At 45.4% G+C, this 13,440-nt stretch overlaps 1 long non-coding RNA gene across 1 annotated transcript; it reads left to right on the top strand.

The window, feature by feature from the left end:
- Nucleotides 1–398: 398 nt before the first annotated feature.
- Nucleotides 399–7,486, top strand: LOC127479947 (uncharacterized). The gene is made up of 3 exons (XR_007907732.1): nucleotides 399–427; nucleotides 6,285–6,509; nucleotides 7,252–7,486. It is a non-coding gene; the product is annotated as an uncharacterized LOC127479947 (long non-coding RNA).
- Nucleotides 7,487–13,440: the final 5,954 nt, after the last annotated feature.

Genomic DNA, 13,440 nt, shown 5'->3' with positions numbered 1-13,440 from the left:
TGAAAGATAAGCGAGTGGGAAGGGAAAGAAAAATAGAGCAATAGCCAAGAGCACTGCCAATAAGAACTAAAGAAATAACACCAAACAGTTGGCAAAGTAGCCTGTGGCTTCTTTGATAGTCCCTCATCACGAGTAATAAAACACCTTTTGAGTTGTTCTTTACCTACTGGTTGTAAATCCTAGTGTAAAGCTGCCTGTGTTTCCCAGAGTCCTGGGGACCTCACAAAAGCCTGGAGTCCAGCCTGCCCAGCACATGGAGAAGCAGAAATATCAAGGTGGGAAAGGTGGGAATCACCGAATTTCTCACTCTCTCCTTCAGGTTTCGCTGTTGTAGAGATCTCCCACCTGGTTGTGAAGTCCATATTTTAGAACAAAACAGTAGCACATTCAGCCTGCCTTACTTTTGCTCCGAATCACTGCAGCTGTGGTATGTATGAAGCTGGTACTGTTGTGTCTTTTTTAATGTGTTTTAAAATGTGCCTGGAGGTTTGGGGAATTTCTTATTTCTTTTATTTGTATTTTTTTAATTCCGGCTGAAATCCTCTGCTGTTTATATTTAAGCAAAAACCTCCAGCAGGAATGAATAAAATCAAAGAGCATCATAATGTTGAAAGGCAGGTTGACAGATAGGCCTGGCTGAAGGGGCCTTTTCAGGAGGGATGGGGCAGGCAGGGGTTTGGGAACAGAGCAGCCCCTTTCCCTCCCTATCTCTCTCCATGCTCCTTTTCCCCATCATCTCTCCTGCCCCACATCTATCTCCTCTGCCTGAAGCTCGTGTCAAAGCCAGGGTTTCACCAACAGAGGCAAGTTTCAGCAGCATCCAAAAAAGTGAGGCTTGTTCAGCCTGTCCAGCCCCTTGGCTGCCCGCTCCCTCTCGCTCTCCAAGAGCAGCAGCAGCTCTGTCTCACACTTGGAGAAGCTGCTCCTTCTGTTTTCCAGTGGAATATCTGATGAGGTTTCAGTTTCCACACTATAATGCTCTTTAATTCGAATGCAACTTATAGCAGCCTGAGGGTTTGTTCCCTTCATTGAGCTCCCTGCCTCAAGTGACCTGGTGTCACATCGTTGGCTGGGGAGATGCTTCTGGCCACAAGTGCATGGGGTTTGGTAGGAATTCCTGCCTTTATCCAGGATAAAAAATCCTACAGAGTGAGGCTCGCTTCTCACTGTGCCTTTTCTATAGCCCCCCTCTTCCTAAAAAAATGCAAGCCAGGCTGGGCAGCAGTGCTGCAGCAGACCGGCCTCACAACATGTCTGTGACAGGAACATGATGGAAAAAGAAGCTTCATCTCAAGAAAAAGCAACTGGAAGAATGAGTTAGTGTTTTATTTTGCTTTCTTGCATTGTGTAGTGAAGACCCATGAGAATTTTGGAGAGAGGAGAATAAAGGAAATGATACAGACTTTTTTTACAGTGTAACACGCCAGGCTTCCTTGTCTTTTTAAACCCAAAAAACTGGACCCCTGGCTCTCTGAGGGAATTTTGTAAAACTTTCCAGCCAGTGTCACCCCAGGTTAGTGGTGTTACCAGCAGCAAAGAGGAGTCTGTGCTTTTATGAGACCATCAGTTTCTGGCATGTATTTACTACCTTGTCAAATAGTTTACTGATTGTAAAAAAAATACTTGTGGGAGCTGCTGGGACCTTGTCTAAGGTCATCTTCTGGTAGTGGTCTACCAAGGGACTTTTGTAGTAGGTACTTTCTCAAATTCAGTCTGGTAAATGAGATATGTGGGTGATTTAATTAACCTAGTATTTAATTCAGGGACTGGAAATATGCCCCTTCACTTTTTAGATGTGCAACGGGGAAAAAAAAAAGTCATGCAAGGACAGAGGAGGGAAGAAGTGTTGATAGTCCTGCAGCATGGGTTTGGACAGGGATGTGAGAAAAGGGAACATGAGCACATGTACCCACAACACAGTGTTTCTACCATCAGCCTGCTTGTGTGTGTCTGCTCCTGTCCCAGGCCAAGCTAAAAGTATCTCTCTGAAATCTTTCCTGTAGGAGACCTTTGTACATGACTCCTCTGGGCCAAGATCAAGCTGATTCCCAAAAGCCTTTCTTCCAGGCCCAGCTCAGTGTTGGCTTTCAGGCAGGTACAGGCACAGAGCAGCAGCCACTGTCTGCTGATTTACACTCTTTGTAGCACACCCACAAAATGGTAGTTAGTTGGATTTTAAACATCTAATGCCAGGAGATGAACTACAGTTGGAGTTGGACCTTTGGGTCTTGTCCATGGTATTCACATCTGGTAGTTTCAGCTGATGTACTGCTACTTATAAAACTGCTGAGGATCTGTAGGGAAATACTTCCTTCATCTTTACAAGTAGCCCTGCCCTGTAATATTCTGATAAGATTTTCAAAATGTATTGATGTTTGTCACATTTTCAGCCTCAGGTGTCCTGTATGTTGATACTTCACCTTTTTTGAGCAGCAAAGCCGAGTGCACTCCTTAGAAAAATTATGTGTGACAGGACAAGGGGGAATGGCTTCACACTGAGAGAGGGTACTGGATATTAGGAAGAAATTCTTCCCTGTGAGGGTGGGGAGGCCCTGGCACAGGTTGCCTAGAGAAGCTGTGGCCACCCCATCCCTGGAAGTGTCCAAGGCCAGGTTGGACAGGGCTTGGAGCAACTTGGGCTAGTGGAAGGTGTCCCTGCCCATGGCAGTGAGGTTGGAACCAGGTGAGCTTTAAGGCCCCTTCCAACCCAAACCATTCTGGGATTCTATGTCAGAATGCCTTTTCTCTAAGTACTCTTTGCTGTCCATATTTCTGGCCATTAGATTAAGCAAGATGTGTCCATTATGCTTTTTTTTTTCTCCGTTGATTTTGAAGGGTTAAGTGTATATATATGAACAGCTGGTTTTATTGGCCTGGAGTTCTGAGCTGCCAAGGAGCTTTCCTACTGATTTTAACTCTTGCAAGCATTAGTTATTCCAAGTTATTTATGGTTGGGCTTGTGTGCTTGGCTTTTTTCATATAGGGAAAAAAAAAAAAGAAAAGGAAAAACCCCAAAACTCTGGGCCTGGTGTATCCCTTTTAGCTCAAGCAGCAAAACCAAGTGGGAATGTCTGGGTTATTTCTGAACTCCACTAATGTGGACCTCCTTCATGAAAGCAACAGGATGATGTCATGTTCAGGAGAGGATCAGAGCATGCTCCTACCAGTTCAACACATCCCAGAGCTAATATCCCAAAATAAGGCAAAGAACTACTTGATGCTTATTTTTTTCTTTTTGTATACAAATGTGTCACTATATGTATGTATTTGAAGAACTTCTTGTACAGATTCTTAGAAGAACAGAATTTTTGAAAGGAGTTTTGGTTTCTTGGGAATTTATTTTTTAATATTTAATGAGTTCCCTTCATGTTTTGCTGCAGAAGGTGAGGCTTTGGCCACGGGCTCATTCAGAAGCTTCACACTTAGCTTTACTTTGCATTTCTAGTGTTTCAGTGGATCAGGAAAAAAAAAAAAAAGCCAAAACTGTAATATTTGACCTTCCAAAGCTGGAAGGTCCCTTTTCTCTTCATGGCGAGGAAATAGCATAAAACATTCAGCATTTGTTTCCAGGCAATCTGTTCTTTTTCACCCTTCTCCTCCTCTCCCTGGAGATGGAGGCCCCTGCCATCCTTCGAGATGTCAGGAATTTTAGGAGATGATTTATGCAGCAGCATAAAAAGGCATTGGACCATGTAGCAAGGGTCAGGCATATGGTAGCAATGATCATACACAATATATACATGCCCAGTAAAGCAGCTTCCCTGCATGTATTCGAAGACATTACGAGACTCTTTCCTGGGTAGAAAAGTACTTAAAAATGCACCGTGTATTTCTGATCCTGCAAAACAGGAATGGAAACAAATAAATAACTATTTTTCTCGACCAGAATAAGTTAAATGCCTCCCTGTGTGGAAATGAGATTACAGTCCTCATTTTCCTTCTGACTTGACTGTAGCTGCTGAGAATAGCAGCCCCTCAGGTCTCTGGTAATGCAGTCTTCACCTCAAATAGGGATTCTAAAATATTCAAGCGTCTCTCTCGTGAGGCTTCCTGTTTCCTATTTGTTTTGTGTTGCTAAGCAATGCGTTGAAACCCCCAAAGTTAAAATTTACAACTCTCAAATTGTCCCTCAGCCTTATTCTCCAAACCTCACATCTGTAATGGGTTTTCCATCTGCCAGTTTTCCCAGGTCGCCCCATCCATCCTCAAGTCTGCAGAGGAAAAAGCCTTGTGGTTGAAAGTGGGGCTTTTTTCCCTTTTTTTCAGCCTCCATCTGTAATTAATTTCTTGCAAAGCCACATCTGTCTGTTTGGGGCAGGGGAAGTGGGGAAGGGGAGGCAGAAAGTGAAGTCACTCTCTCCCTTCTCCAGTAAAATGCAGAATTTGGCAAGTGTGATTGTAGTTCCTCGGGGCATTTTAGCCTCTCCCTTCCACCCTCCAGCCCTCGCCACCCCAGCTCCAGTGCACAGTCAAACGTCTTGGGGAGGGCAAAGTGCTGCTGTGCTCAGCTGGAAGTTCTCCTGCCTGTGTGGAGCGTGTGGGTTTGGTCTGTGCTGCAGCCCACATCTGACACCGCAGTGTTTCTACTACTGGGGTTGCTGCAAAAGCTGCTGGCATCCTTTGGAAAATTTCCTTCTGTCAATATTTGAATTTTCAAACCCCATACTAAATAGCTGCAATGATGTTTCATTTTTAAAGACTTAAGAAACGGCCGCAGCGGTCCCAGTCAATATTCCTTCTCTGCCATCATCTAGTGCAGCTGTTCCAAAATATTTTTATGTTCTGCAGACCACCAGGTAGCTTCGAGCAGGAGCTGGGCTTGCTGTGAGGCTGCTCCCCTGCCTGGTGCCCTGTCTTGCTGTGGAAGGGGAAAGCAGAAAGAACCAGCTGTTTTAAGATCATGGAATTGTTAAGGTTGGAAAAGACCTCTTAAGATCATCAAGTCCAATCATCAACCCAGCACTGCCACCACGTTCAGCTCTAAACTGTGTCCTCAAGTGCCACATCCAGAGGCTTTTTTAACTCTTCCAGGGATGGCGATTCCACCACTTTCCTGGTCAGCCCATTCCAGTGCTTGACAAGCCTTTCCATGAAGAAATTTTTCCTAATACCTAGTCTAAACCTCCCCTGGCACAACTTGAGGCTATTTACTCTCATCCTGTCACTTGTTATCTGGGAAAAGAGTCTGACCTCCATGTGGCTAAAACCTCCTCTCAGGGACTTAAAGAGAGTGATAAAGTCCCCCCTGAGCCTCCTTTTCTCCAGGCTGAGCCCCCCCAGCTCCCTCAGCTGCTCCTCATCAGACTTGTGCTCCAGACCCTTCCCCAGCTCTGCTGCCCTTCTCTGGACATGGGCTGTTTGTTGCCCTTCTTTGCTTATGTAAGAGGAACATGAAACTCCTGAAATCTAGGAGGAAAATCTTCCCTGTCAGAATGGTGAGGCCCTGGCACAGGTTGTCCAGAGGAGCTGTGGCTGCCCCATCCCTGGAAGTGTTCAAGGCCAGGTTGGATGGGGCTTGGAGCAACCTGGGCTGGTGGAAGGTGTCCCTGCCCTTGGCAGGGGGTTGGAATAAGATGATCTTCAAGGTCCCTTCCAATCCAAACCATTCTGTGATCTATGGAAAATTGGACTCTTAGGTATTTTTGGAGATCTGGGCTTTCACCTTCTTGTTATTCTAATGCAAGTCAAACTCCATAGACTGTTATTGACTGTGCCAATTAGAGTGTCCAGCACCTCCTTCCCACCCACCACTCCTCCCATATTCATCTTGGTGGCACAGCTACTGTGCAGTCAGTTGGTAAATTAGATGGGATAATTAATCTGAATTAAATATATACTGACTGACTTTGGTGCCAGATTATTTTTAATTTAAGTCAGTTCTGCTATTCAGCTTATTGCCATGGTATTGGCACAACTGCAGGGCTGGCAGAGGGATGGGAGGATAAATAGCGAGGAGCACGGCAGGGGCAACTTAAATTGATGGTTCTGCTGAAAAACACCCCTGTTTGTCAAACTGCTGTCTGATATCTGAGGCAGAACGTGTCCTCTGCAGGGCTAACACACAATGTACTGTCTGTCATTTTGCAGGCACGTTCTTGAGTATTGCTTTCAGCAGAAGCTCTTTGGGATGATGTCCTTAATATTGATAAGAAATAGCACATTTTTGAATAATATGATGACTGAAATGCTGAGTAGTTAGTAATTGCAGAAACTTCCTGAGCCAGGATTCATCCCTGTTAGACATCCAACCATTTGTGCCTCCAGTAACTCTCTCATAATTACAGGTTAGAAGGGGAGCTGTTGTGTGTGTATTGTAGAAGGTAAGCTGGACCAGGGGAAGTTTAAGAAAGCTGCTGGGAAGGGGAACCTTGGAACTGAGGGCATCCCAGCAGAGCCCTGCAAAGAACTGGAGCTGGCCTGGGCGGTCACCCCGAGGGGATATTGTGTGTCACACCACACATCTGCCACAGCTGCCAGAGTACAGTGGGACCTTGTTTCAGCACAGCCAGGTTAGTAACGTGTCTGGAAAATAATTTTTGGCAAGGGTCAACTTAAACAGCTTTGTTCTGCCTCGGAGTCAGCTCTCAAAAGGCTGTAAAAGACAGAATGGGTGGTGCCAGAGATGCTCGTGGTGGCCACGTACCTGTCAGGGAAAGGAGGTACAGCCCTGGGTAGGTGCATGTGAAAGGGTTCTGGATCATCTGCTGAAAGACCATTGTCCTGCAGCAACTGAGAATCCCACCAGCAAACTGGTAGCAGATTTGTAGTGGTGAGCATCAACCCCGTTGCAGATCCCTCTGAAATCTCCCGTTGTCCCCAGACCACCATGACTGTGTGTTTGTCTCCCAATTTTAAGAAATTTCATTTTAATTAAATGGTTTTAATTTAATTTGAATGAAAAATATGGGAGGAAAGGGGGAGCTCTGTAACAAGCAGCCTGTGGTGGCAGCAGCTCTCTGAGGAGCAGACTCATAAAAATAATGTGGTGAGAAAATTAGTCTGATGCCAGCATTAAATGACCCAAATTTGAAATAACACTGACACCCTGTGGAGATGTGTGGAGGGACCTTCTGCAGGGCTTGCTGAGCCTTATTCCTGATATTATAGGCTATTAATTATATTCCTTCATGTCCTCCTTAGAGAAAACTTCAATTTTTTCCAGCGAAAGTTTTGCTATCTTTTAAGATTAAAAAAAATACTTTTAATGGAAAAGATATAAATGATTTTTGTTTTTTAATCTTGTACCTAAAGGCACAAAAGCTCATTTGCCAAAAAGATGACGATGAGGAATATTCTACAAGATCTGAAGAATGTGCCTGCAATGGGTTGAGTTTTCCTAAGGACTTTCTTCTGCTCAGCTGGAAGCATTGGAGGGAGCTGCTCCGTGCTGAGGTGAAGTCAGGATGGTTATCATTTCCTTCCCAGTCTGGACTGTTGCTTAAAAATGCAAGAGCTAAAAGGCTTAATGGTAAATGTGTGTTTTGAATATTCAGAGCAGCAACTTAGCATTTGTTCTTGCTGCAAGTCACTGAGATGATGGTCTGGCTCTTAGGAGTGTGTCCTTATACCTTCCTGTGCTTGTGCTTGTGCTGACTCTGGGCAGAGGGCATCCCAGTTGGAAAGGGATCATTTTCCCTTTGAGCACAGGATCCCCTTTATCCTTTATCCCAGGACTGAAGATGAGAAAGAAGAGGATGGTTATGGAGGAGGCTCCTGGTGCCCTGAGTGCAGCCAGGCATTGCAGGGGAGGTGGTGGCAGTCTGGGAGGTGGTGGCAGTCTGGGAGCTCTCACGTTTCTCGTCCTCTGTCTGAAACACCCGAGTGCTGCAAGTGCACTATTCACCTCAGGAATTACCTGGTCTAATTAAATTCATCCAAGGCTGATAAAGTGTTCAATTCTCTGATGTTTACATTGTCTGCAGAAGGGGAAACTGAGACAAATTGGGGTGAGCAGAGACAGAATATGCAGTAGAAATGTATTGTCCCATCGACTCAGTTCACTGGAGCTGGAGTTGTTGATCTTTGTGGGTGAGCAAGGTTGGATACAGTTAGTCTTACAGTTCAGGAATCATTTTCCTACTGAAGGAATGATGTTGGTTGATCAGCCTCAGTGCCAGACCCTCACTCCATCTTTGGAGATGACTTCCATCCTGGAAGAAGTTTGAGCTCCGCTGTATCGATGGCTATAAAGATCCCATCTCGCTTCTCAAAATAATAGGTAATTTCAGGGCTGTGGCCAAATTGCAGCATGGTTTTACTTCACTAACTTTCCATGTGAACCCTCCCTCGAGCTCTGTGCTTTCATCTCTGCTGATGTGCTGTGCAAAGCTGCTGCACATCAGGAGCAGTGACCTGGCCAAGCAGCCATTTGGTTTTCAGGCGTCAGCCCGATCCCAGTGATCAAGGAAGGGATTTCTGCACAGCCCCAGCATGCATGTTCCTAAAAACCTTTGAGATGAAAAGTATTTATAGACACTTAAAAAATTCTTGTGGACAGGTCCAGCTTCCAAGACAGGAAACGTTCGTGGTAATAGGATTAGACTCAACATGTGAACAGCTTAGCCCCAAAAAGGCTGGGCGTGCTCTCTCCCTGTCCCCAAACCCCTAAAGCTTCTTCTGGTTGTGCTCCAGATGCAAAGTGCACAGTTTTGCCAGCTGTGGATGGAGTAACAAGGGGCTGCCCCTCTGCAAAGCTGACTTAGGTCCCAAGGACTGCTGTTCACAGAGGGTTATTTCCTTTGGATTCTCTCCTGAATTTACTGCCACTGAACAGCACCACAGCCTTCTTCTGAATGAAAGAGAAATTCACCCTGCACACTGCAGCAGTTGCCTGCAGCCATGAAGGGAAATCATCATGGGGGGGTTTCTGTAAGGGTCAGCTGGTACCTGTGGAGGACACTCAGCATCAATCACTCCTTTCAAATAAAGGTTGGGAAAGTTTGAGTGATGTCCCACCAGGAGAGGAATTAGAAGCCTTTTTCATGAAAGCAATTCTCATTTGACCCTGGAACTGTAGCTGTTGTGTCAGCAGCCAAGTTGGGGTCAAGATTAAATGACTTAAAAGTTCCCCAGGTCAGTTCTCAAGGCTACATTTGGGATCCTTGCTCTGAGCTCTCTCAAAACAACTGAGCTTTCACAAGACTCACAAGAAGGAGGAAGGACTTTCACACTGGGAATCTGATAAAGGTCACACAGATTAAAAAAACACCCATGTGATCAGCTGAGTGCCTGAGAAGGTGACAGGGAGAACCATGAGAGCCTCTGCACAACTTCCTCAGTTTGCTCTAAAGTCAGCTAGTTATGATCTAAATATTTGGAATTATTTTGGGCTGCTACACACAGGAGGAGAAGGAAGGTACACAGAAACTTGGCTGGTGTGTTGTCATGGCACAGTGACTTGTTTCAACCTCTCAGTTGAACAGGCTTGACTTGTTATGGGAAGCTTGAGAATTGCTTTAATCCAATATCTCTGACACTTCTGTTATTTCTGGTGAGAAAGGGAAGATCTCAGTACTGTAGGTTTTGCTCCTTTTCCTTGGCACCATCGGGCTCTGTGGAGTTTGTTGTCCAAGCGAGGCAGCCCCTCTCATCCCTTTCTTTTTCCCAAGGCTTGGAACAATGCACTCTGCTTTTATTCACAGAATCACAGAATGGTTTCAGTTGGAAAAGGACCTTAAGGATCACCTAGTTCCAACCTCTTTGCCATGGGCAGGGACACCAGATTTTACCTTCCAAAATTTGATTTTGGTCACCAATGCTTCATTGAATGACCAAACTAGATTTGCAGTTTCACTTAAAATTACTCTGTACTTAAAAAAAAATAGACTTTTTTTTTTTTAATCTTTCAGTGGATTTGGAATGGCCACTCCATTGCCCTTGTCAGGTTTTCAGTGTGTGCAGCTCTGAGGAGATGTTAATGATCCCCAAGTTCTCCATCTTCTCCTGGCACAGCTTCTGGTGGAAGGACACAGAGAATCACAGTTTTGCTCCATGGGACCCCAGCAAACATCTGGACTTTGTTTAACTATTTTTTGTTTTCTTCTTCCAAGGCACCAGGACTCTTCCTCCTGTCCGTGAGGAGGTTTTGTGTGTAGTGAGCTGGTGGCTGCTCTACAAGGGAATGAAGTTGGGATTCATCATCTCTCATGCAGGAAAACAGGGAGGAGCAGGCACAGGGCCATCAAAGGTACACAGAGGTGCTGGTGGGGAGGCAGGGAGTATAAAACCAGCTTGTGCAATGCAAATGTGTGTTGCTGTTCCCTTCCAGCCTCTCTGCTCAGGTGGAGAGGTGATGTCTTCGTGCTGCTGTCAATTAGACTGCAATTAAACACTGTTTAATTTGCAGTGACATTTAAAAGCAATTAAGGAAGTTTAAATGTTAAATGTATGTTTTTGTCTTTCCAGTTACACACAGCTTTGAAGGAAAAAAAATATCCCAAATATTTAATTATACGCTTACAACTTTGTAAGTAAGCCTGACAGTACTATAAAAAGATTTTTAATCTCTTGCATAACTGCTTTAACTTCATGCTTCAGGGTGTGGTGCTCTATTAAAACACTGACACATGTAGTTTCTTATTGTAGCTCCTGTATCCAGCATTGTCTGGGGAGCAGTTGGGGTGTGCATTTCCATATCTGCTTCAGGCAAAATCACCCAGGTAGCTCAGAGCACCTGTACAAACCCTGTTGAGGTTTCCCTGAAGCAGGATACAGAATCATGAGGCAGAGCTTCTCAGCAGTGCTGATAACTTCATCTACCCACTGTGACCAGCAGCCTGGAGGGTGCAGTATCTCAGGCTGGATCTGGAAGAGGAGGTTTGTTGCTGCCCTTCCCTCTGGACAGGGTCAGGAGAGAGGAGCAAGCCCTGCCTGGCCTGTCTGCTCCTTAGGTGCCAGCAAACCTTGTCACCTTGACTGAGTCATCACATACCACCCTTGCTTTTTGTGCTTGCCTGGGAGACTCCTGCAGGCTTTACACCTTGTCCAAAGCCTGGATCCCATCCATCTGATCCCAGTACTAAGGTTCTGGCCTTTTTGACCATATACTGAGGGACCCCTTTGCCACTTTGTAGTCACTTCCTTGTGGCATCTTGCCACTGAACAATGACCTTGTGGCTCTTCCTCTTGCCTCAAGGTCTCTCCACAAGGAAGGCGTGGGCCCCCCAAGTTGTGTTAACCACCACTCTGATGTGATGGGGTGCAGCCAAGCCTGGTAAAAAGAATTCTCCTCAACTCACCTGCCCTGTCCTTCCCTAGTCTCTGTCTCATCTCTTATGTTCTTTCATCGTTCCTGTTTCACAATATCCCAGAACTCCTCTTCATTAGGAATTCAAGGCATCGATACCTGTCCTTCTCACCACTGTCTAGCAAGGAGGAATAGAGAGCTAGGGGTGGCACCTGTTTAGTTGAAGAGTTTCCATCCAAGAGTCTGTGCTTGACACCTGACCTCAGCATCAGCCTGTCTGATATAATTTCTGTAATTTCATCTTATTGTTTCCATTGACACATGGGTTTATTTTATACAGCTGCTTTCTGCAAAGCGATGTTTAACGTGCTCTGCTGGGTCTGAGTGGTGTCCTTGACTCAGGAATTTTTTTTGTATTGTATAAATCTGATCTCAGTCTGTTGTCAGGATCACACACCTCTTTGAATAGGAAGATCTGTGCAGCATCTGGTGACAGTGTGTATGTTGATTTAAAGCTTTCTCTTCCTGAGCACTCAGAGGTTTTCCTGGAGCAGATAGAATTATTTAACAGCCTCTCTGGCCTCCCTCCCACACCAGCCCCAGCTTTGAGATGGCCCTTTGACTGCTGTTCTACCCCCATCAGACCTTGTTCTCCAGCCTGAGACTGTCCTTGTTCCCACGACCTACAGATATTTGTAGGCAGTCCCAGACCCATCAGCTCTTTCTGTTGATCTCCCTGCAGTCTGCTGTCTCCTTGGCAAGGGATAACGGAGCTCTTCTGCCTGTCAGCTTCAGGAGGTGATGGCCTGTCTCCTCCTGATCCCTCTGCCATCCTCCATCCCCAGCTCCATGGCTTGTCCATAACCTAAATAACTTGGCCACTTCCAGCTCTTAATGCTTCTCTAGTTGTAGACAATTCCTTGGCACTTAAATATTAACGTGCTGATTAATAATGAAAACCATAATTGTAGTTAGGTTTAAAACTTTAATTTAAGGAGTTAGCGGAGGTGCAGTCCATAACAATGAAACCGTGCTATTAATATATATATATTTAAGCATCTATCCCTGCAGTAATAACATTGCTCAAGAGCAGTATCTCATGTGTGGATGTCTGTGAAGATGTTTGCTCGCTGCGCTTGGAAGCTCGGAGCAGGAAGTCATAAAGCACTAGGTATGATATTTATTTTATTCACAGGGGTTTTAAAAAGTCCCATTAAAAGTTTTCAGTCTGAGTCTTAAAAATGGACGAGAGCAGGGGGAAATTCCTGGAAAGAAATATATTCATTGTCTGCTTCGGGCACACCAGTCTGCAAATGCAGTATTTGTTACAGTCTTAAAGCAGCCCAAGGTGCTGCAGTCAGTTATGTTGGGCTCAGTGATCTCAGAGGTCTTTTCCAACAGAATTGATTCTGTGATTCTGTGAAAAGGGACAGCAAGTGGAGCAGAAACAATGGAGAAAACGTCCTGGATAGCCGGGAGCTGTGGAGGGAGGGGATGTTTGGGCTGTAGTTGTGGTGGCTGTGTGTGGGGCTGGAACACCCGAGCCTCGCCCGCCCCTGCTCTGCCTTTCTCGCTGTGGTGTTGGTGTGAGCACATTTCTGTGCTGCTGGGTGGTGTCTCCTGCTGAGCCCGGCTGGCGCTGCACCAGCTGCGCCTCCCCTGCCAAACTTCCAGCGATGCCTGCGAAATTAAATCAGCACTGGAGCATTGTTTTACATTAGGAGCGTGTGAACGCAGGAAAATAAATTTAAATTAATGTATTATATGCGATAGCACGTGGGCAGATAGATAGAAATCTATTGATGTTATAGATGCGTAGCACAGACAAACTATTGATGTTATGGATGCAGAGCATCCAACCCATTTATTGATGGGAGATTTTTAAAAGGAGGTGTATTGTTTAGGACCGAATAGTGTCATAATATGTAGTATAACAGGACTGTATACTACTACTGCGTATATATAAAATTAATACTGCATAGTAAGGTTATAATTCTTAATCATAATGCTATAATTCCCAATTCAGGGCAGCCAAGTTCCTCTGACAGTGGTGTGTGTGTTGTCACAGGACCCGTTGCCCCAGTCTCTGCTCCCGCGCAGCCAGAGCCAACTGTTTTCAATACAAATTGGAAATACGTGTATTAAAAACGCCAATTCCCCTGTTTTCCCCCTCGTTTCCCGCGATCCTCCCCCTCAGCCGAGGAGCGGGACCGGCCCGGCCGCTCCGGGGTTAACGGCGCCGCCGCCCCATTGGC

Source organism: Manacus candei, unplaced genomic scaffold (genome assembly GCF_025592945.1).
Source record: "Manacus candei isolate 608988 ecotype Guabito, Panama unplaced genomic scaffold, ASM2559294v1 h1tg000005l, whole genome shotgun sequence".
Taxonomy (NCBI): domain Eukaryota; kingdom Metazoa; phylum Chordata; class Aves; order Passeriformes; family Pipridae; genus Manacus; species Manacus candei.
The sequence above is the reverse complement of the archived record's forward strand: the minus strand, read 5'-3'. Positions and strand labels throughout refer to the sequence as shown.